At 39.4% G+C, this 21,565-nt stretch overlaps 1 protein-coding gene across 4 annotated transcripts in view; it reads right to left on the bottom strand.

Moving 5' to 3' along the window:
* FBXO34 (F-box protein 34) overlaps positions 1–21,565 on the bottom strand; it is a 79,626-nt gene that overhangs the window by 15,956 nt on the left and 42,105 nt on the right. Inside the window, exon 1 of one of the 4 annotated variants that reach the window (XM_054447674.2) lies at positions 8,354–8,454. The exons of the other annotated variants lie outside the window; for them this stretch is intronic. The gene's annotated coding sequence lies outside the window, so the exon portion shown is untranslated. Of the gene's footprint in view, positions 1–8,353; positions 8,455–21,565 lie in introns of those variants that run through there. 4 annotated transcript variants of the gene reach the window in all.

The following is a 21,565-nucleotide window of genomic DNA, read 5'->3' as shown; positions in this document are numbered from 1 at the left end:
GAGTCAGACAGACCATAAAACAGTATGTGTGTGTGTGTGTGTGTGTGTGCGCGCGTGTATATATTCTGTATGTGTATAGCAATTTTTTTTTTTACATTTCTGGGAAGTTCTCAAAATGTGTGTATGCATTTTTAAGTCCTCATCTCTTACAGATACATCCTGAAATACTTTTAGATTAGATGATATAACGTCTGGGATTTCCTGCAAAATAATATGGGAGAAAGAAATGGTTGGGAGTATTGAGCAAACAAGACTGGCTATGAGATGATCAACTGCTGAAGCTGCATGATGGCTCTAAGTGGGGGGTTTCTCACTACTATTTCTGTACATAGCTAAATTTTTCCATAATTATTGGTTTTTAAAAAGGAGAACTAAACAAATGGGAGCATTTGGAAAACACTGGATGAATGAGCCTTAAAATGTTCATTATGTACATACAGTATAGAGCCACAAACTGTCCGATTTGGAGTTAGGAAACTGGAATTCAGTGGTTCCCTGGGCCAGGCAGCTCTGCAGGGACTGATCTGAAGTCCCTCCCAACTGAGCCCCAGGCTGTCTGATGTAGTTGCTCCTTCCTGGTTCAAACAACGGGCACCAACATAAGTTCTTGCCCTATTCTATACCCATTACTGAAAACTGAACAGGAAACAAATCAGAAAGCAATTTTTAAAAGATAAAAAGAAAAGGAGACAAACACATGGGAAGTCTAACAATAAAAAAGAACTGAAAGACAACAACAGTCAAGACCAATCAATCCAATTCCTAATTAAATACATATAATTTTCAGTCCCTCATTCTGTAATCTAAATGAGCAGTTTAATTAGTACCTGAATCTGCCTTGTATAAGTGCACTTAACTTTCATACTTTAAAGATATATATATATAAACATTTAAATAAATGCATAGGAAATTTTACCATTCAAAGGTATCTCATTGGAAATCCTTTTATAACAAAAATAGTCACCTCCTACATTCAGTCATGTAGGAAGGGAAAATGACAGTACTAATTTTAAAATATTAATAGTGATGTAGCCATTAATATTTTTTGAACAGTTGGCATGTAGTTATACATTGCTCTAAAGAGCTTCATTATGTATATATGGATATAAATTTCATCTTCAGGACAACTGTATGAGCTAGATATAATAATTATTCCCATTTCATAAACACGGAAACTGACTGATTAAAAGTGTAATAAGCATTTTTAAATGATCAATTATACAAATGGCAGTTCATCTTATATACTAAGTACTGGGTCATTTTTTAAAATGTGCTTTATAGAGGAATTTTAAACAAAGCCAAATGCACACACATGTAACAAACAGTCAGTCAAATGAGTTGCCTAAAAGTCACCAAACTGGTTGTACAGAGGTTCCTACATACATTATATTTATTATTGTATTTTATACACCCTCTAATCCCAGTGGTTCTTCATTATCTAAAAGGAAGTATAAGTCACAGATCAAAGTCAGAAGTTTGTTTTAACAGAAATGTTTCCCATTGCCCAGGAAATGGCTGAAGATAACTGAACATACACAGACTCAAGATGAACAAAAAGCCAAAGGAAAGCATTACCTACCATCAACTCCTTAAGGGCAGGATCCCAGGTATGACATTTTTATAACCCCCCTAACCCCAGGATCAAGCACAGAAGACTTTTCACATAAGAGGCACTTTTCCATAAAAAGTAACCACCACAAACTACAACTGCACTCTAGTTCCCTACATCTTCAATCTGATCTCCAAATAAAGGAGGAAATAATGCTAAGGCACTCCTTTGACTAAAAGCACCTGCCCTTCACCTGCACTCCACTCAATCCACTGCAATGGGTCAACTTAACTTGCTGGGTGGGAAACCCAGTTGGAAAAGGCCAGCCATCCCACTCTGGGGACCATTTCATAAGCCCTGTTCCCCAAATCCCACTATACCTCCCACAAGGAAGAGTTTGTTCTACCACAAAACTACCTTATTTCTCTACAAGTCTGACCATCTTGTCACCAATGGATGAAAACTCAGCGCAGCAGTAGTCAATCTTTTTCAGATGCTGGACCCTTCCGAACATCTGAGAAAAGGTCTAAGTTCTCTGCCACCCAAAAATACCAAAGCACACACATAAGTGATTTTGGCAAGATTTTGGGGAAAGCTCAGGGCTCCTGATGAAGAGCTTCCACCTGAGTTCCTTTAACTTGCCCTTCACGTTCACAGTGGCCTGATCCTGTCAATTTTACTTTTCCTCTCTGCTTTGTGAGCAACTTTATCATGCTTTACCCACTGCAACTACCGAAACCACTTCTCCAACTGGCTCCTCATTGCCCAGATCACACCTACTGCCCCACCCCCACCCCATCAATATTACCCAATGGCTACTAACTACATGCCTCCGTTGAATTCCCAGAACTGTGCCTTCCCAGGTTCTACCCTGGGACACTTCCCAGGTTCTACCCTGTCTTCAAGATAGAAGTAATCTTATTCTTTTCTGTGTCCATCATAGGGCATACAGCACAGTGCCCTGTACATGTAAGTAGTCATTAGAGTGAATATGCATCAAACCTAAAGACTTAAACCAGCCAGTCAGCAAGAATCTCATAAGTGGAAGTTTATGAGAGTCTGACTAATCAACCCTTGAGCAGCCCACGAACTTAATGCAATTAAGCAACTCCACCTGATTAGCGCCCTGCTTTCTCTGAGATGAGCGGTGGAAAAGGTAGAGAAAAAGAGGCCACTCTTCATCTTGGTTACTGTTCTGCAAAGCACAACAGGCTCTGGCTTGTGTAGCAGCTTTTTTCCAGCACTCTAGTTACTAAAACATTCCTATGTAATCAGATTTTAAGGAAAATTCTACTCAGCAGCCATGTGTAAACAAACACTTCCACAATAAAGTTATTTAACATAATACTATCAGTTTAACTAGAATAAAAACAACTTTCATGTTGTTAATAACCTCCAGGACGGAACAATCTAGACATGCAGGCATTCAGCTATGAGTTAGGTGACCTCCCTCTCATTTTCAAAGCACCAAACCACATCCTTTAAATACTAAAATATACAGACACTAAGTCCCAACAAGAAACACTATAAAGTCTCCCCATGACTCTTTACTACATTAAACACAGCTGTCTAATAGGGTCATGTTTACATACATTAAAAAAAAAAAAAAAAGCCACCCCAGCATTAGCACTAACAATATTCCTGATAAAAAGACTCCTACACACCCAAACTAGAAAGGAACAGGACACCAACAAGCTTAAAAATACTTCTATCTTTAAGGTTTATGTTATAAAAACATAATTAAACTATATCCTGTTATGTTTACATTTTGGTTATTTCTGTGTAACAGTTTTTATATATTTTTAAGAGCCACAAGGTTTTATTAATTACTTCAATAGGAAACTCACTTCCCTGGTTCTAGATTAATTGTAAAGTATGCACAGTTCACACTCAGAACCATTAGGTACTTCAATTATTAACAAACCAAACCACAAAGGAGAATCTGATACCCAAGATCAGATTTTAGTGCTGGGCTATTAGATGGTAAAACTAGAGCATGGCAAACAGCAAAACCAAGAGGGTCAAAGTAAAGGGGAATGTGGTAATAGTCAGAAATTATACAAAACTCCCTCAACAAAAATTTCTGAGAGTAAGCTTATTCTCACTTTCCTGTTACCAATCTTAGAGACAACTATTAGTACAAATAAAGAACAGTAATCATTCCAGCAGTAACCACAGACTGCTGGGATTTGTGTCTTGTGGGTCCAGCTTTTTCCTTGTCCCTCAAAGCAGGAGGCAAGGTCACCTTGTAGCTAACAATAGCCCACTAGAAAGAGAAAACATGCACATCTTCCCTAAACATAACAGCACCTGAGCTGGAAGGAATGTTTTAAATCGACAAAGTATTTTCACAAACATCTCATTTGGCCCTCTTTCTGTTCCCAAATTCATCTGCATCTTGGGGCTAATGCACCAGCTGATCAATCCTTCTCCCCCAGTCTCTGTCCGCTAGTGGCTCTCATGTCACCACAAACAGTGCCTCGTACCCCTCAGTATCTCCATACCTCGCAACCTGCAACCACTGCACAGAAAAGATAAAAGTTTAGAAAGTGAAACTTGCTGAAGATCACGGTAGCTACAGAAGTAGCCATTACATCAAAAGTCAACATTTTCTGATACACTAAAAGTTCAAAACATACATTTTAAGTTACAAAAAAATCTAAATAATGAAGTACACCAAGTTCTCCGTATGAAAACATTTGACAATATGTCCATACTAACACTCAGTCCCATCATGTATTATACTTCCCTCCTAGTTTTAGAAAGCAAAGTAAAAGACAATCTGAGAAAGAGCTTTTTATCCAAAAAGACTTCTACAATAATCAACAAATAATTAAACATTACCCAGATGCAAAACAGAAGTTAATCTGCATTACCTGGGATCTTATGAAGAGCTGATAGCATGAGACCTCAGTTCACACTTAGGCAGACCTTTTAAAAATCAGTTCATTTTTACATAACAACACTTTGAAGGAGAGTAACATTTGCCATAATTATTGCTACTACGTGTGGAATGTATAGGTGAGAAAAATGCCCAAGGATAATAAAAAAGGATGTACTTTAGAGCTCGTGCATTTACTAACGATTTAACACCTACTGTGCTCCAATGTGCTAGAAAACCTGATTTAATGAATGAAAATGAAAGCCAGACAATGTGTGATCAAAGGCTCCAACTGCAGTTCAAGTGGAGAAAAGTAGTGAGAATGAGTTACTACAGTATCTTTAAAAAATGACAAACACAAAAGAATCAGCAGAGTGGGTGTTGGTGTGTGTGTATATATATATATACACCATGTTGATGTGTGTGTATATATATATACACCATGTTGGTGTGTGTGTGTATATATATACACCATGTTGGTGTGTGTGTATATATATACACCATGTTGGGGGTGTGTGTCTGTGTATATATATACCATGTTGGTGTGTATATATATACACCATGTTGGGGTATATATATATACATATATATATACACACACACACACATACACACACCATGTTGGTATTTTTTATATATATATATATATTTATATACACACCATGGTGGTGTATATGTGTGTATATATATGTGTGTGTGTGTGTGTGTGTATATATATATATATTTATTTATATATACAACCACGGTGGTATATATATATTTATGGTTGGTATATATATACCACCACGGTGGCATATATATATTTATATATACACCATGTTGGTATATATATATGTGTATTTTTTATACATATATATTTTTATATATATACACACACACCATGTTGGTACGTGTGTGTGTGTGTGTGTATATATATATATATCACGCCTCAATTTAGTTTTCCAAACTCTAACCAAATTAATATCAAAATAATATTGAGGTGTTATGTATTTATTTGCTCTTTATAGCTGCATATATATTTGTAACATAGAAATTAGAAAATTACATCTATATTGAAGAACCTCAATACATTTCTTCTTTTGGATAGAATTCATACCTTACTCAAATTTACAAACTACTACTCCAGAACAGAAATTATTCAGTGCAGGAGAGGATGAGAGCAGCATAAGAAAAGCCATTAGTATATTTTTACCAGAGAAATTCAATAAAAACCACAAAGAAGGGAGAAATTTCTAGCCAGTCTCCTCCAGATATGCAACACTGGAACTGTGCTCAAATTGAAACTACCTAGTGGGGCCTAAAGAGATCAGGGTATTATAATAGAAGCCCAATCTGTAACCTTGGTGAATTTTCTTCTGTTTCACATCACAAGTCTAAAAAAAATTTCCTGTCTCTAATTTGAATGTTCAAGCAAATCATTTCTCCTATTCAAATCCCACAGTTTGGGAGCTAAATTATCAAACAGATCTTTTATTCACTCACTCAATATATACTGAGCATCTGCTATGTACCAAGCACTCTTTCAGAGACTGGGGATACAGAAGTGAATAAAGCACAAAATCTCCATCCTCAACAAGGTTATGTTCTAGCTGAGAGACAGATTAATAAGGTACACTGTATATAAAAGGCTATGGAGAAAAAAGGGAGCAAGGTATGTGTGTGCCATACACAAATTGCTGATTGACTGAACCAGGGTCTCACTCTGTTACCCAGGCCGGAGTGCAGTGGCGTGATCACTGCTCACTGCAGCCTCGAACTCCCAGCCTCAAGCCATCCTCCCACCACAGCCTCCCAAGTAGCTGGGACCACAAGCATACACAACCACTCCCAGCTAATTTTCTTTTACTTTAATTTTTTTGTAGAGACAAGGTCTCACTATGTTACCCAGGCTGGTCTTGAACTCCTGGGCTCAAGCAATCCTCCCACCTCAGCCTCCCAGAGTGCTGGGACTACAGGTGTGAGCCACCACACATGACTTATTTAGTCATAAGATTTCGGAAAGCTATTTTACAGTCATGCAGATCATAGAACAAAAAGTTTTGAAAAATAAAACCCACAGAAAGAATATAGTATGAGTGCGCCCATTTATATGACAAATCCAGAATGGGATGAGAACGTCAGGGTAACAGAGAGAAACAAAATGGCACAAAAAGCAAGATCTTTTTGAAACTGAATCTGATCCTGGTGTGTGCTCAAACCATTCCTAAAACAGATTTGAAACAAATTTTAGAAGAACACTTATGGAGACAAAAAGACTTAAAAGGGAAAGTATGTGGAAAGAACACCTACCAATCAGGTTAAAATGTCAGATTTTTAAGTCGCTGTTTGTTAGCAATTAAGTGTAGTATTTCCCAAGTTTACAATACTAAAACTAAATTTGGATGGAAGAGAAAAGTGACATCATGGCTATCTGATGCCACTGAACTCTAAATTCCTTGCACTTACAGAAACGCACAAATCTAAAATTACAGATAAATGCCCTCCACAGGTCCTCATTTGGGAAGACAGAACAGGAGGAAGAGGAACACCAGTAGTAGAGAAACAAAAAACAGGCCAGTCAAGCAGTTTAAAAAAAAAAAAAAAAATTTATTTTATCTTAATGTAAAAACGCTAGCCAGAAGGTAAAGAAAACACCACTGAAAACTAATAGTTTTCCTGGCATGGAATTAGGAAAAGAGGAATACTAAGGCTTAAAGAAGCTAAGAGAAAATATTCAATATGCTAGTCAAATTTAATCAGAGAAATCAAATTACTGTGAAATTTTCTTTCTGGTCTTAAAAAAAAGAACTTCAAGCCAAAATGCCGTTTTTAAAAAATAGGTCCACAGATATTTTAATCCTATTCCACCATTTCTACCCAATTCCTGAAAATCTCAGAAACAAACTCAGATAACTCCTCAAAAATACTACTGAATAGAAAGTTAAACCTTTAGAAAAGGAGTGATTCAAGTGTCAAGAAACATAAAACCTGGTGAAACATCCTTTAAGATTACTGAATTGGTTTATTACACAGTTTCTTCAGGTGAAACAATGGAATGGATTTTTAACTTCCTAAGTGTTCATATTCTAAGCCTGAACTAGTTTCCTTGACTGTTCTAAAGCTTTCTAGATGCTGATTTACTGCAGTATGTTCCTTCTAAAGATGTCTGATCTCATCCATTACCAACTAATTCTCCCCAATTTTCTCAGAGTCATCTCAAAGTTAACTAGTACAGGTCTTAAGGAGAGGAGTCTACGACACATTCACTCCTGCAACAAACATTCTATAAAATTAAATTGAAACAATTTTAAGATTGGGACAATAAATGAGAAAAGAACTCAGTTGCATGAATTTTAGAAATAAACCACGTTTTAAAGACATTTTTCACAAATCTCCCTCAGCCCTTTCCTGGGGCTTTAGGCTACTCCACTCTCTAGGAACTTCTCATTAAGTACAATCAGTTCTGCAACAGGATTGATTGATACACGGGGGGAACATTTTGAGTAAAATGGGAACTGTTTGCTAATGTACTATACCTTCTGTGAAGAATACTAGGTACACATACACAAAGGCATACAGCTGGACCCAGCCCCATGGTAATACAAAATGCACACATGCTTACATCTTAAACATCATTTTGAAAACACAGGCATCAAACACACACCCTATCATACTGTTTTCCTGGAAATTTTAAAATATCCTGTGAGTTCACTGCAATACCCCAGGGCACCTCAAACAGTTTGGGAATGAATACCCCAACTGGATCTCACAGCTCTAAACGTTACCTACGTGTTTCTCCAAGTGGCTAACCCAAACCTCTCTCCAGGACTACAAGTTTGTATACAGTAGTTTCTCCTTATCCGTGGTTTTGGTTACCCAAGGTCAACCATGGTCCAAAAATAGTAAATGGAAAATTCCAGAAACAATTAAGTTATCAATTGCACCCCATTTGTAGAAGTGTGATGAATTCTCTGCTCCATCCCACGCAGGATGAGAATCATTCCTTTGTCCAGGGCATCCACACTGTCTAGGCTTCCCAATGTGTTAATCACTCAGTAGCTCAGTAGCCATCTCTAGGGATTAGCTCCATTGTTACAGTGCTTGTGTTCAGGTAACCCTTATTTTACTTAATAATGGCCCTAAAGCGCAAGAGTAGTGATGCTGGCCAATTCACATATGCCAAAGAGAAGCCTTATAGTGTTTCCTTCAAAGTGAAAAGATCAAAGTTCTCGACTTTATAAACAAAAAACATCGGCCAGGTATGGTGGCTCATGCCTTAATCCCAGCACTTTGGAATGCTGGGGCAGGTGGATCACTTGAGGTCAGGAGTTCGAGACCAGCCTGGCCAACATGGCAAAACCCCATCTCTACTAAAAATACAAAAAAATTAGCCAAGCATGGTGGGACATACCTGTAATCTCAGCTACTCTACTTGGGAGGCTGAGGCATGAGGCAGAACTTGGGAGGCAGAGGCAGGAGAATTGCTTGAACCCAGGAGGCGGAGGCTCCAGTGAGCTGAGACCACCACCACACTCCAGCCTGGGTGATGGAGTGGGACTCTGTCTCAAAAAAAAAAAAACAAAAACAAAAACAAAAAAACCCAGCAACAACAAAGAAAATCATATGATGAGGTTGCTAAGATCTGTGGTAAGGATGAATCTTCTGCCCATAAAATTGCGAATGAAAAAAGATTTCGTGCACAATATATACAGGGTTTGGCACTACCCAAGGTTTCAGGAATCCATGGGAGGCCATGGAACATATCCTCCAAGGATAAGAGGGGCTACTGTCTGTTCGAAATCTCCACTTGGATGTCAAGCACCTTAAACTCAACATGTCCAAAGTAAAAATCCTAATTCCCTGTGAACTTTCCAATACTATCCAAAATCTTCCCTATTTTAGTAAACAGCAACATTTTTTTCCCAATAGCTAATGCTATTGGAAAATGACTCCATTTTTCTCTCACAAACCACATATGCAAATCCTGTTGGCTCTATCTTCAAAATATATCCAGAATAAACTACAACTCACCACCTCCACTGGTACTACCCTGTTTTAAGCCACCACCATTTCTCACCTGCACTTTGCTTCTACTCTCAAACTCCGCAGCCAAAGTGATCTTATAAAAGGGGAAGTTCCATCATCTCATTTTCTGTACTACACCCTTCAATGGTTTCTAAGATGCCCCCTCTATTTCTCATGTTCTACTCAAATCTCTCCCTTTTGCTTACTCTGCTCCAATGAGACATCTTGCTTCTTCTGGAACACACAAAGCACAATCCCACCTCAGAGCCTTTACATGTTGTCGTTCCCTCTGCTCCTTCCCCAGATATTTACCCGTGTCACTCTTTTGCATCCTGCAGGTTTTTGCTCAATGTCATCTTAGAGAGGCACTCCCTGACTGTCCTCATATAGTACTCTTCCCCACACTCCCTATTCCTCTTTTTCCTTGCTATACATTCTCTGCAGCACTTTTTTCCCCCTTTCTGACATGTGTCCATGGTACATCTCTCTCCACTAGATCATCTGTTCTAAGAAGACAGACTTAGTTTTGTTCACTGCCATATTTAACAGGCCCAAAATAATAACGTTATAGACACTCAAATACAGAATAAAAATTATACCAGCTGTTTTAGGAGGTAAAATTATACCAACTGTTTTGTCCTCATTAACATCAAAACATCCCTAAAGTTCGTATTATTGAGAGTTTTCTATCTTGCATTTGAAATTCTCTCCTTCTCCTAAAAATAAAATGCAATGCTCTTTTTGATCATCATATCCATAAACAAGAGATCTGACTAATCCAAAACGAATTATACTTTGATTTTCCTGGACTCTTAAATTCTATTCATAAGCTAAGAAACTAGATTGCCCTCTACTACAAGCTACTGGGAAATTTACTTTTATTTCTTATGCTCTCTAAAAATCATTTTTGGACAGCAAGTCTCACATCTTGATCTATTATTTTTTCCTCCTCACCAAACCTGCTCCTCCAGATTTTAGCTTCAAACACAACTGCTAAGGAAAATCTCTAAGATGTAGACCCCAAACAACCTTGTCCCACAGCAAGACCTAAGAAAAGGCACTTCAAAATCTAACACAACATATTTAGACCAAAGATTACCTGCAGCCCTCACGTAGGCAACTCGGCCGAAGTCTAAAAAATCACATTTTACTTCTGCCTCATTTAATTATCTAGTCCCCCAGATCTTCCCTACTAGTTCGTCTTTAATGTGAATGGGGAGAAGGGGGAGGAGACAGAGGGAGGGGAATGGACCTTAATAGGAAGCTGTGTGATTATCTTCAGAAATAAAGACTGGATTTGTTTCAGAGCTTTGTAATATGACAGAGAACCTCAACTCGGGGGATTTTACTTCCTCTACAAACTATCTCAGCTGTGCTTTGTGTATGCTAAGGATGTTTAGAAACACCTTGAACAGGCCATGCTGTCAAGCGTACAAAAAAGATATTCGGATTGTTTTAGACCCTGAAACCAATGGACCAGAATCCTGCCCCACTTCAAGAATGAGTTGGCTCCTTGTTACCATGGTAATAAGCACCCCATGAATGGGGATAATTTGCCACTTTGCTGAAAATTCAAGCTTTCTATAGTTTTGGTTTTTTAACATGAGAAATGAGGCGGGAGGAGCAGCACAACCAATTATAGAGTATATTTAAACAACATGTAAAGGAGTGTGTTTCTTGACTCTGAATAACAAGATTTTAAATCGTTTAGTTTACGGCCAGGCATGGTGGCTCACGCCTGTAATCCTAGCACTCTGGGAGGCCGAGGTGGGCGGCTCACCTGAGGTCAGGAGTTCAAGACCAGCCTGACCAACATGGAGAAACCCCATCTCTACTAAAAATACAAAATTAGCCAGGCGTGGTGGCACATGCCTGTAATCCCAGCTACTCAGGAGGCTGAAGCAGAAGAATTGCTTGAACCCGGGAGGCGGAGGTTGCAATGAGCCGAGATCGCGCCATTGCACTCCAGCCTGGGCAATAAGAGTGAAACTCCATCTCAAAAAAAAAAATAATTTAATTTACAAGAAAAAAGAAGGGAATAAGAGGACCAAAGAAAATAAACATGTTAGACTGTATTCTAACATGTACAGCTCTACACCATCACAACTCAGCACTGCAGATCTTTCAGAACAAACAGAGATTTTCAGATTGCCCATAAATACACAAAACACATTAAAATATTTATAAGTCTAGAAGGTTCCTATGCAACAGTCCGGTTGGGAAGAAAAATCCACAAAAGTAACTAAGAACCAACTAAGGCAAATAGTACTGTGCAAGCCCAATGCTGCTAAAATATAACAGATTAAAGAAGCCATATGTCAATAAATTCTTATAGGGAAATAATAATATTCAGCACTACTAATAGACTGAATGTTCATTCCTCCACACCCCGGCCACAATTCATATGTTGAAACTTAATCTGCAATGTGAAGGTATTTGGAGGTGGGGCCTGTGGGAGACAACTGGGTCATAAGGATGGAGCCTTTGTGAATAGGATTAGTGCCCTTATGAGACCCAGAGAGCTCACTCGTCCTTTCTGAGATGATCATCTAAGTGCCAGGATGCAGGCCCTCATCAGACTCCGAATCTGCTGCTGCCTTGATCTGAGACTTCTCAGCCTCCAGAACTGTTCAAATAAATTTCTGTTGTATATAAACCACCCAGTGTATGGTGTTCTATAATAGCCCAAACAGACTAAGACAAGCATTTATTCCTGATAAAAATTCTTAGCAAACTAGGGATAGAGGAAAACTTCTTTTCCTTTAATAAAAGGCATCCATCAGAAACTTACAGAAAACAGCATACACACAATGGCAAAATATTAAAAACAGTCCTATATAGAGCTAGAAATAAAGATGCCATCTATCATATTACTGAGGAAAAAAAATCTATCATTACTCGCAAACTACATGTTATGTGGGGCTTTCAAGTTAAACCAACAAATTAAAAATTATTTAGTCTAGTCTAATAGTAACCTCAATAAACTTAACAGATAAAAGATCAACATTAAAAAAAAAAAAAAAAACTTAAAAAACTGCCACATGACCCAGCAATTCCACTGCTAGGTATATACCCAAAAGATCTCAAACCAATAATTATACACAAATGTTTATTGCAGCACTACTCAGAATAGATAAAAGGTGGTAACAACCCTTCTGTCTACCAAGAGATAAATGGGTAAACAAACTGTGGTACAAGTATACAATGGAATATTAATTCAGCCATCAAAAGGAATTAAGTACTGATATCCACTACAACGTGGATAAACCTTGAAGACATCATGCTAAGTGAAAGAAGCCAGAAACAAAAGGCACATACCATATGATTCTATTTGTATGAAGTGTCCAGAAGAAGCAATTCTATAGACAGAAAGTAGAAGAGTGGTTGCCTAGGGCAACCACTGGGGGGAGGAGAGAATGCAGGGTAACTGCTAATGGGTATGGAGTTACCCATTTTGTCACCCATGGGGGTGACAAAAATGTTCTATAATTAAACAGTGGTGATAATTGCACAACTTTGTGAATACACTAAACACCAGTGAACTGTACACTTTCAAAGGGTGAATTTTGTGGTATGTGATTAACATCTAAATTTTTAAATAAGTCAGTAACATCAGCAGTGGGAAAAATGTAACAACTCCCAAAATGGGCTATAGTAATCAAGACAGTATGGCAGCAGTACAGAATTAAGTGGTTCAATAAACTGCACCCCAAATGATTAAGAAGACACATCAAGTAAATGGGAAATGCAAGACGTTTGAATAAACTGAGAAAACTGGATCTCTGAGTGAAAAGATACAGGCCCACATCATAAACAGAAGTTTCTGGCCAGGCGTCGCAGCTCACACCTTTAATCCCAGCACTTTGGAAGGCTGAGGCAGGCGGATAATGAGGTCAGGAGATTGAGACCATCCTGGCCAACATAGTGAAACTCCGTCTCTACTAAAAATGCAAAAATTAGCTGGACATGGTGGCACGTGCCTGTAATCCCAGCTACTCGGGAGGCTGAGGCAGGAGAATCACTTGAACCACAGAGTCGAAGACTGCAGTGAGCCAAGATCGCACTATAGCACTCAAGCCTGGGGACAGAGCGAGATTACATCTCAAAAAAATAAATAAAAAATAAATAAATTTAAAGGGGGGCCAGGTGGGGGGGTGGCTCATGCCTATAATCCCAGTACTTTGGGAGGCCAAAAAGGAAAGATCAGTTGAGGTCAGGAGCTTGAGACTAGCTTGGGCAACATAACTGAGACCCTGTATCTAAAAATATATATATATATTTTTTGAGACGGAGTCTCACTCTGTCGCCCAGGCTGGAGTGCAGTGGCGCGATCTCAGCTCACTGCAATCTCTGCCTCCCGGGTTCACGCCATTCTCCTGCCTCAGCCTCCCGAGTAGCTGGGACTACAGGCACCCACCACCACGCCTGGTTAATTTTTTTTTTTTTTTTGTATTTTTAGTAGAGATGGGGTTTTACAGTGTTAGCCGGGATGGTCTGGATCTCCTGACCTCATGATCCGCCCACCTCGGCCTCCCAAAGTGCTGGGATTACAGGCGTTAGCCACCATGCCCGGCCAAAAATAATTTTAGTAAAAACAATTTTAATGGCAGACTGAGTAAAATGTAAAATCCAATACTGTCAAATATGGGAGAATGCTTTATAATCTTAGTTGGGTAACTCCTCCTTCCTAAAGACATAAATTACTGACACATCTAAATACAAACGTTAAACTTTTATTTGGAAAAAAGACACCATAAAGTTAAAACACACACAAAAGAATGGGACAATAACATTTGCAATATGCACAAAAGATTAATTTCCATGACACTGGCCAGGCATGGTGGCTCATGCCTATAGTCCCAGCATTTTGGGAGGCCCAGGTGAGAGGCTCACTTGAGCCCACGAATTCCAGACCAGCCTAGGGAACAGAGCGAGACCCCGTCTCATTAAAAATATATAAATTGTTTTTTAAAATTTTCCATGACATTAAATCATTTACTGAAGCCAATGGTGGGGGAGGAGAGAGACAATACTTTAGCATAATGCTATTGGTGTAAAAACTGAAAAGACTATATGTAGTTTGCAAATACACAGAAAGATGTCTTTTTTTGTTGTTGTTTGTTTGTTGTTGCTGTTGTTGTTTGACACAGAGTCTTGCTCTGTCGCCTAGGCTGGAGTGCAGTGGTGCCATCTCGGCTCACTGCAAGCTCCGCCTCCCGGGTTCACGCCATTCTCCTGCCTCAGCCTCCCAAGTAGCTGGGACTACAGGCGCCTGCCACCACGCCCACCTAATTTTTTCTTTTTTTAGTAGAGACGAGGTTTCACCGTGGTCTCGATCTCCTGACCTCATGATCCGCTCGCCTCAGCCTCCCAAAGTGCTGGGATTACAGGTGTGAGCCACCACGCCCGGCTGAAAGATGTCTTATATAATAACTGGCAAACTGGATATTTGGGGAGGCAAGTTAGACATCTTTTTGCAGCTATTTCAATGTGGTTTGCATTTCTGATCACAAATACATGTTAAATTGTATAATTTCAAAAACAATTTTAAATGGAAAAAAGTCTGAAAGGCAAAACTGTAGGGATCTGAGGTCCACTAAAGATGAGTATTTTTGAAAGATCCCTGCGGCAGCTTTACAGAGAATGGACATAAGAGGCAAATAGGTATTGATTCACTTTCTCCATTCAACAGATGAAAACCTACTGTGCCTTGGTACTGAGCTAAGCACTGGGACCAGTCAGAAACACTGCAAGCTGGCTGGATGCAGTGGCTCATGCCTGTAATCCCAATACTTTGGGAGGCCGAGGCGGGCAGATCATTTGATGTCAGCAGTTTGAAACCAGCCTGGCCAAAATGGTGAAATCCCATCTCTACAAAAAATACAAAACTTAGCCGGGGGTGGTGGCATTTGCCTGTAATCCCAGCTACTCAGGAGGCTGAGGTGGGAGGATCACTGGAACCCAGGAGGTAGAGGTTGCAGTGAGCTGAAATCCCTCCAGCCTGAGCAACAGAGGGAGACCCAGTCTCCCAAAAAAAAAAAAAAAAAATTGCAAGTTGTCTCAGTAAAAGGTCATATGTAACTACTTTGGGCAATGATGCAAGGGAGCCAGGGAACAGAAGGCATCTGTTCTTTGCAGGTGGGGGGTGTGGGATGTGTAAAGCACGTGCCATTTTAAGGCATTTGTGGACAATATCCTTCTGATATTCCTTATATTACAAGATGGCCAAGTATTCCTGATAAGTATCATCTATTTTTTGACAACTTACTGAATTTAAAAAAAAAAAAAAAAAAAAGCCCATATCAGCCTTGCTTTTGCAAGTAACTCTTATTTTTAAGATTCTTTGACTTTGGAAAGTCCATGTCCTAAAAAGTCTCCGAATGAAGGAATTTCAAAGCCACCCCTTGGTCATTTTCTCTGTGTCCACTGTTTATTTTTTGGTTTTCTCAAAAGATGAATAAAAAGAAAACTATAACAACATTAATATTTAACCCAAAGGAAAAATATTTTAGTGAATCAGAGGTATTTTTAATTATGATTTAATCCACATTGGTTTCTTTTTACAGCTGACATGTTCCCATTTTATAACAGCCATCTGCTATCTCAACAGTATCCCAGATTTAACAAAAGTTTTAACAAAGACTATGACTATACATTAAAAGTATTCAACTTTCTCACCTTAAAACTCTATATATATATATATATATATATATATATATATATATATATATATTTTAGACGGAGTCTTGCTCTGTCACCCAGGCTGGAGCGCAGTGGCGGATCTCAACTCACTGCAAGCTCCACCTCCCGGGTTCACACCATTCTCCTGCCTCAGCCTCCCGAGTAGCTGGGACTACAGGCGCCCGCCACCACGCCCGGCTAATTTTTTTGTGTGTGTATTTTTAGTAGAGACGGGGTTTCACCGTGTTAACCAGGATGGTCTCGATCTCCTGATCTCGTGATCTGCCCGCCTCAGCCTCCCAAAGTTCTGGGATTACAGGCGTGAGCCACCGCACCTGGCCAAAACTTATTTTTTTAAAAGCAGCCAGTATTAGCAAAGAGACAGGAAAAAAGAATCTGCTGATATGTTTGGCAAAAAATTCACCCTACCATTTAGCTTTGGGCAGCTAACCACTTTCTCATCTAGGCTGAGAAAGGAGGTTGTCTTGTCTGAGGCTGCTGGTCAAGCACACAATCACCATCACCTTGACAAAGTCAACCGCCTGAGCAAATTTATCATAAACCTATCATAATTCTCCCCAAACCATGCCAGCGAGGTCCCTCCTTGCTGGTAGATTTCCTCTTTCAAATGCACGCTTCAGGCAATGCCAAGGTAGGTGCAGGTCTGTTTGAGAAAAGATTACAGCAAGCATGGCAGTTAAAGGACCTGGATAACCTGAGACGGTCCAATTGCATACATTTTTTTTTTCACTTAAGGTGATTTGTTAAATATGCCTTTCAAGGTGATTTAACAGTTGTACTCTTAAAGGAGTTTCCTATGAAAGTTCAGGAAAAAATTAGCCGGGCGTGGTGGCTCACGCCTGTAATCCCAGCACTTTAGGAGGCTGAGGCGGGTGGATCACAAGGTCAGGAGATCAAGACCATCCTGGCTAACACGGTAAAACCCTGTCTCTACTAAAAATACAAAAAATTAGCTGGGCGTGGTGGCGGGCACCTGTAGTCCCAGCTACTTGGGAGGTTGAGGCAGGAGAATGGCGTAAACCCGGGAGGCAGAGCTTGCAGTGAGCCGAGATTGCGCCACTGCACTCCAGCCTGGCGACAGAGCCAGACTCCGTCTAAAAAAACAAAGTTCAGGAAAAGTAAATCCTTTCACACACTATATAGAATGTTGATCCTGTGCATAGAATCACATGAAAAAACCTGGACTAATTCTCCTGCCACCCATCCAGGGAAAGAGAATCCCAGGGTTATCACCAAAAATTACAAAGGATTAAAAACAAAACAGCCATTAACCCATACAGAGTCATCATATAAACTGAAAACAACTCAAACACAAACCATAGTGAGGGAAGAAGGACAGAATGGAAAGAAGAACAACAAAAAGTTGTTGCCAGAAATCCTTTCTATATAAATGCTTAATAAAATTTGGCAACTGGATATTTCTGTACACTGGATTTTTAAAAATAATTACCATCTTCACAACTTTGAAAGAGAAGGTTCACCTAAAAATCAATCACATGTACACTGTATGATAAGTATAGTGTCAAAAGAAACTTGACCAGGTATTTATTTCTTTTAGATATAGCTGTCATTGTCTTGAACCACAAAAATCTTCTTTTAAAAAAAGTGTAAATATGTGCATTCCTCAATAAAGGAATCCAGGAGTTTCTTAAGTGCCTAACAGACCCACATTCCCCCTTCTTAATCCATAGGAATAATAGGCAAATTTTCCTACTTAAATTGCCACCTTCATATCCTATGACCCTTCTACACTGGCCATCAACAACAACAAAACCATCAACAAATAGACAAAGGAGAACTTAGTGGACTATGAGATGACCTAGTGTGAAATTAAGCACAATAAGAGTCTAACCAACTCAGTAACATCAAATCCCATGGAGACAGTCACAAGACTGGAAGACTCAATCTTCCAGTCTTGGATAACAGAGCAATAAATGCCTACTTGAGAGTGAGTGAGATGACCAGGTCACCAGATCCAGCTACTGATGGGCAACTGGAATTGCTGAAGAATTAGAGACAATGGAATACTAACTGTTCCAATTCTCAAGACCAAACAATATGACCTGAAACTATTTTGTGTGTTTTCTTATCTCCTCATACATCCATATAAAAAATATAAAAAACTGATACAGCCCAGTACAGTAGCTCAGCCTTATAATCCCAAAACTTTGTGAGGACAAGGCAAGAGGATCACTTGAGGCCAGGAGTTTAAGACCAGCCCTGGGTAACATAGCAAGACCCTGTCTCTAAAAATAAAAACAAAAACAAAAAAACAAATACAAGTCATGTGGTTGAACAACTACATATAGATGGTTACTTCTTTAAGGAAATGAAAAATACCCCAGAATCAGTAAAAAAAAAAAAAAAAAAAAAAGTTACTGACTGCATATATATATATATATATATATATATATATATATATATATATGACTTGCAAACCAACAGGGGATTGGCTATGCCTATTTAGAACTTAAAATGTTTAAGTTATTTACCTATTTTTATAAAGAATTATGTCCCAGACTTCTGGTTAAGGATGGTAGACTAAACACATAGCTCTTTGTTGATCCTTCCCCAAAGACCTAGGGAAATGTAAAGACATAAACTCACAGGTCAAAAAGAACTGGAGATTATAGCCGCAAACTTTAAAAGCTGAAAAATAAATGAGTAAGAGTTAAAGAACTCAGATAACCCCCAATAAAACCAAACCCTAAGGTTAAGCATCAGGGAACATTCTCTTACAAAAGGTTCAGAAATTAGAAGTAGAAGATAAAACAGGAAGGATTAACAGAAAATGTTTCTGAAATGCAATCCAATTCCCATATTCCCTTTCTTACTCTTAGGCAGGCAGGCAAATACCTACCCTTGCAAAAGGCTAAAGATTATCTTTGCAGAGGGTTAAAACAGAGGATTATCTGGACTAGGGATCACCATGTAAGGTGGGACAGTTTAAGTGAACATGTGCATGCCAGATCCCACTCCATGGTGGGTTGGTAAATGTTTACCAGCTGGCTAAAGGAAGGGGGAATGGGGAGAAGGAGGGCAGTTGTTTGTAGTATTTGCTGATTCTGCGGTATAAATATCTTACCACGGCAGCTTCAAGCTACTAAATGATGTCACTGAACACAGTTCAGAAAAGATGCACAGTATATATTACTATACAGTATTTCACCATATAAACAGAATAGGAGAGCATCCATAACAACAAAATGTAACAAAACAATTAGAAAGTGATGAGTTTTGAGTATTTATTACCCTGGTTTTGTTTTTTGTTTTTTGTTTTTTTTTGAGACAGGGTCTCACTCTGTCACCCAGGCTGGAGTGCAGTGGCACAATCTTGGGTCACTGCAACCTCTGCCTTCCCGGGCTCAAGGGCTTCTCCCACCTCAGCCTCTCAAGTAGCTGGGACCATAGGCATGCACGACTTTGCCTGGCTAATTTTTACATTTACCTTGGCTTTTTATATAACTTATTTAACTACAAATTTGCATAATTTTAAATAATTGTTATATTTAGCAACTGGCTTGCAAAATTTCTGAAAATTTAACAATTGGCTCTGATAAGCTAGTATGAACCAGCTCAAACACACCACTGACCCGAGCCCCCTCTACCCCTTCCCAAAAGGCTGACACAGTAAGGCCTTGACTTCCAGGGAGGGGAAACTAGAAGAGACTTCTGTGGGAAATCTGATCAGCCATTATTCTAAAAGGAGAAACACAGAGATACTGAAAAATTCCCCAGTCTAAATTTGCCAGCCAGATCATCCCCCAGTGAAGCTTAGATGATAAGCCGTACTTGCATATTCAGAGCTTCTAATCAGTTTTTTTTAGAATCTCACTATTGAATATGAGCAAACAGCTAGACATCTCTAGCATAAAAGATAGAGATAAAAACAAGAAAAACAAGTTGGAAAAAAGAGAGCAGGATCAACTTTATAGGCGTGTGACTTGGGCATGCAGAGCCGTGGACTTTGAGTCTGAAAATCGGTTTAATGTTCTGCTGTTGCCGTCTTGAAATTCTTTTATGGCTTTTTTTTTTTTTTTTTTTTTTTTTTTGAGATGGTCCTGCTCTGTTGCCCAGGCTGTAGTGCAGTGGCATGATCTCAGGTCAATGCACCTCAACCACCCAGGTTCAAGTGATCCTCCCACCTCAGCCACCTGAGTAGGTGGGACTATAGACATGTGTCATTGTGCTAGGCCTGTGTGCTAGACCCTGTCTAGCACACACAAAGTTTCTAGTATATGTGATATCGTTAGGCTTTGTGTCCCCAGCCAAATTTCATCTTGAATTATAATCCCCATAATCTCCGCATGTCAAGGGAGGGAGCAGATGGAGGTAAATGAATCATGGTGGGGTGGTTTCCCCCATGCTGTTCTCATGACAGTGAGGTCAGTTCTCACAACATCTGATGGTTTTGTAAGTGTTTGGTAGCTCCTCCTGCGTTCATTCTCCCTCCTGCCACATTGTGAAGAAGGTGTCTGCTTCTTCACCTTGTGCCATGATTGTAAGTTTCCTGTGTTCGCCCAGCCATGTGAAACTGTGAGTCAATTAAACCTCTTTCCTTTATAAATTACCCAGTTTCAGGCAGTTTTTTTACAGCAATGTGAGAACAGACTAATATAGTAAATTGATATCAAGAGTGGGGCACCGCTATAAAAATACCCAACAATGTGGAAGCAACTTTGGAACTGGGTAACAGGTGAAGGTTGCAACAATTTGGAGGACTCAAAAGATGACATGAAGATGTGGGAAAGTTTGGAACTTCCTAGAAACTTGCTGAATGGCTCTGACCAAAATGCTGATAGTGATATGGACAATGAAGTCCAGGATGAGGTGGTCTCAGATGAAGAGGAGGACTTATTGAGAAATGGAATAAAGGTGACTCTCAGTATGTTTTAGCAAAGAAACTGGTAACATTTTGCCCCTACCTTAGAGATCTGTGGAACTTTGAACTTGAGACAGATGATTTAGGGTATCTCGTAGAAGAAATGTTTAAGCCGCAAAGCTTAGGAGGTGACTTGGATGCCATTAAAAGCATTCAGTTCTAAGCATTCACAAAGAGATGGTTTGGAATTGGAACTTAAGTTTAAAAAGGAAGCAGAGCATAAAAGTTTGGAAAATTTGCAGCCTGATGACGTGACAGAAAAGAAAAAACCATTTTCTGAGGAGAAATTCAAGCCAGCTACAAAAATTTGCAAGGAGCCAAATGTTAACTGCCAAGATGATGGGGAAAATGTCTCCAGGGCATGCCAGAGGTCTTCACAGCAGCCCCATCCCATCACAGGCCTGGAAGCCCAGGAGGAAAAAATGGTTTCCTGGGCCAGGCCCACAGCCTTGCTGCTTTGTGCAGTCTCAAGACTTGGTGCCCCACATCCCCACTGGGGTGAAAATGGAGCAACATACAGCTCAGGCCATTACTTCAGAGGGTGCAA

This window comes from Pongo pygmaeus, chromosome 15 (assembly GCF_028885625.2).
Source record: "Pongo pygmaeus isolate AG05252 chromosome 15, NHGRI_mPonPyg2-v2.0_pri, whole genome shotgun sequence".
NCBI classification, from domain to species: domain Eukaryota; kingdom Metazoa; phylum Chordata; class Mammalia; order Primates; family Hominidae; genus Pongo; species Pongo pygmaeus.
This window is presented reverse-complemented; position numbering and strand designations above follow the sequence as displayed.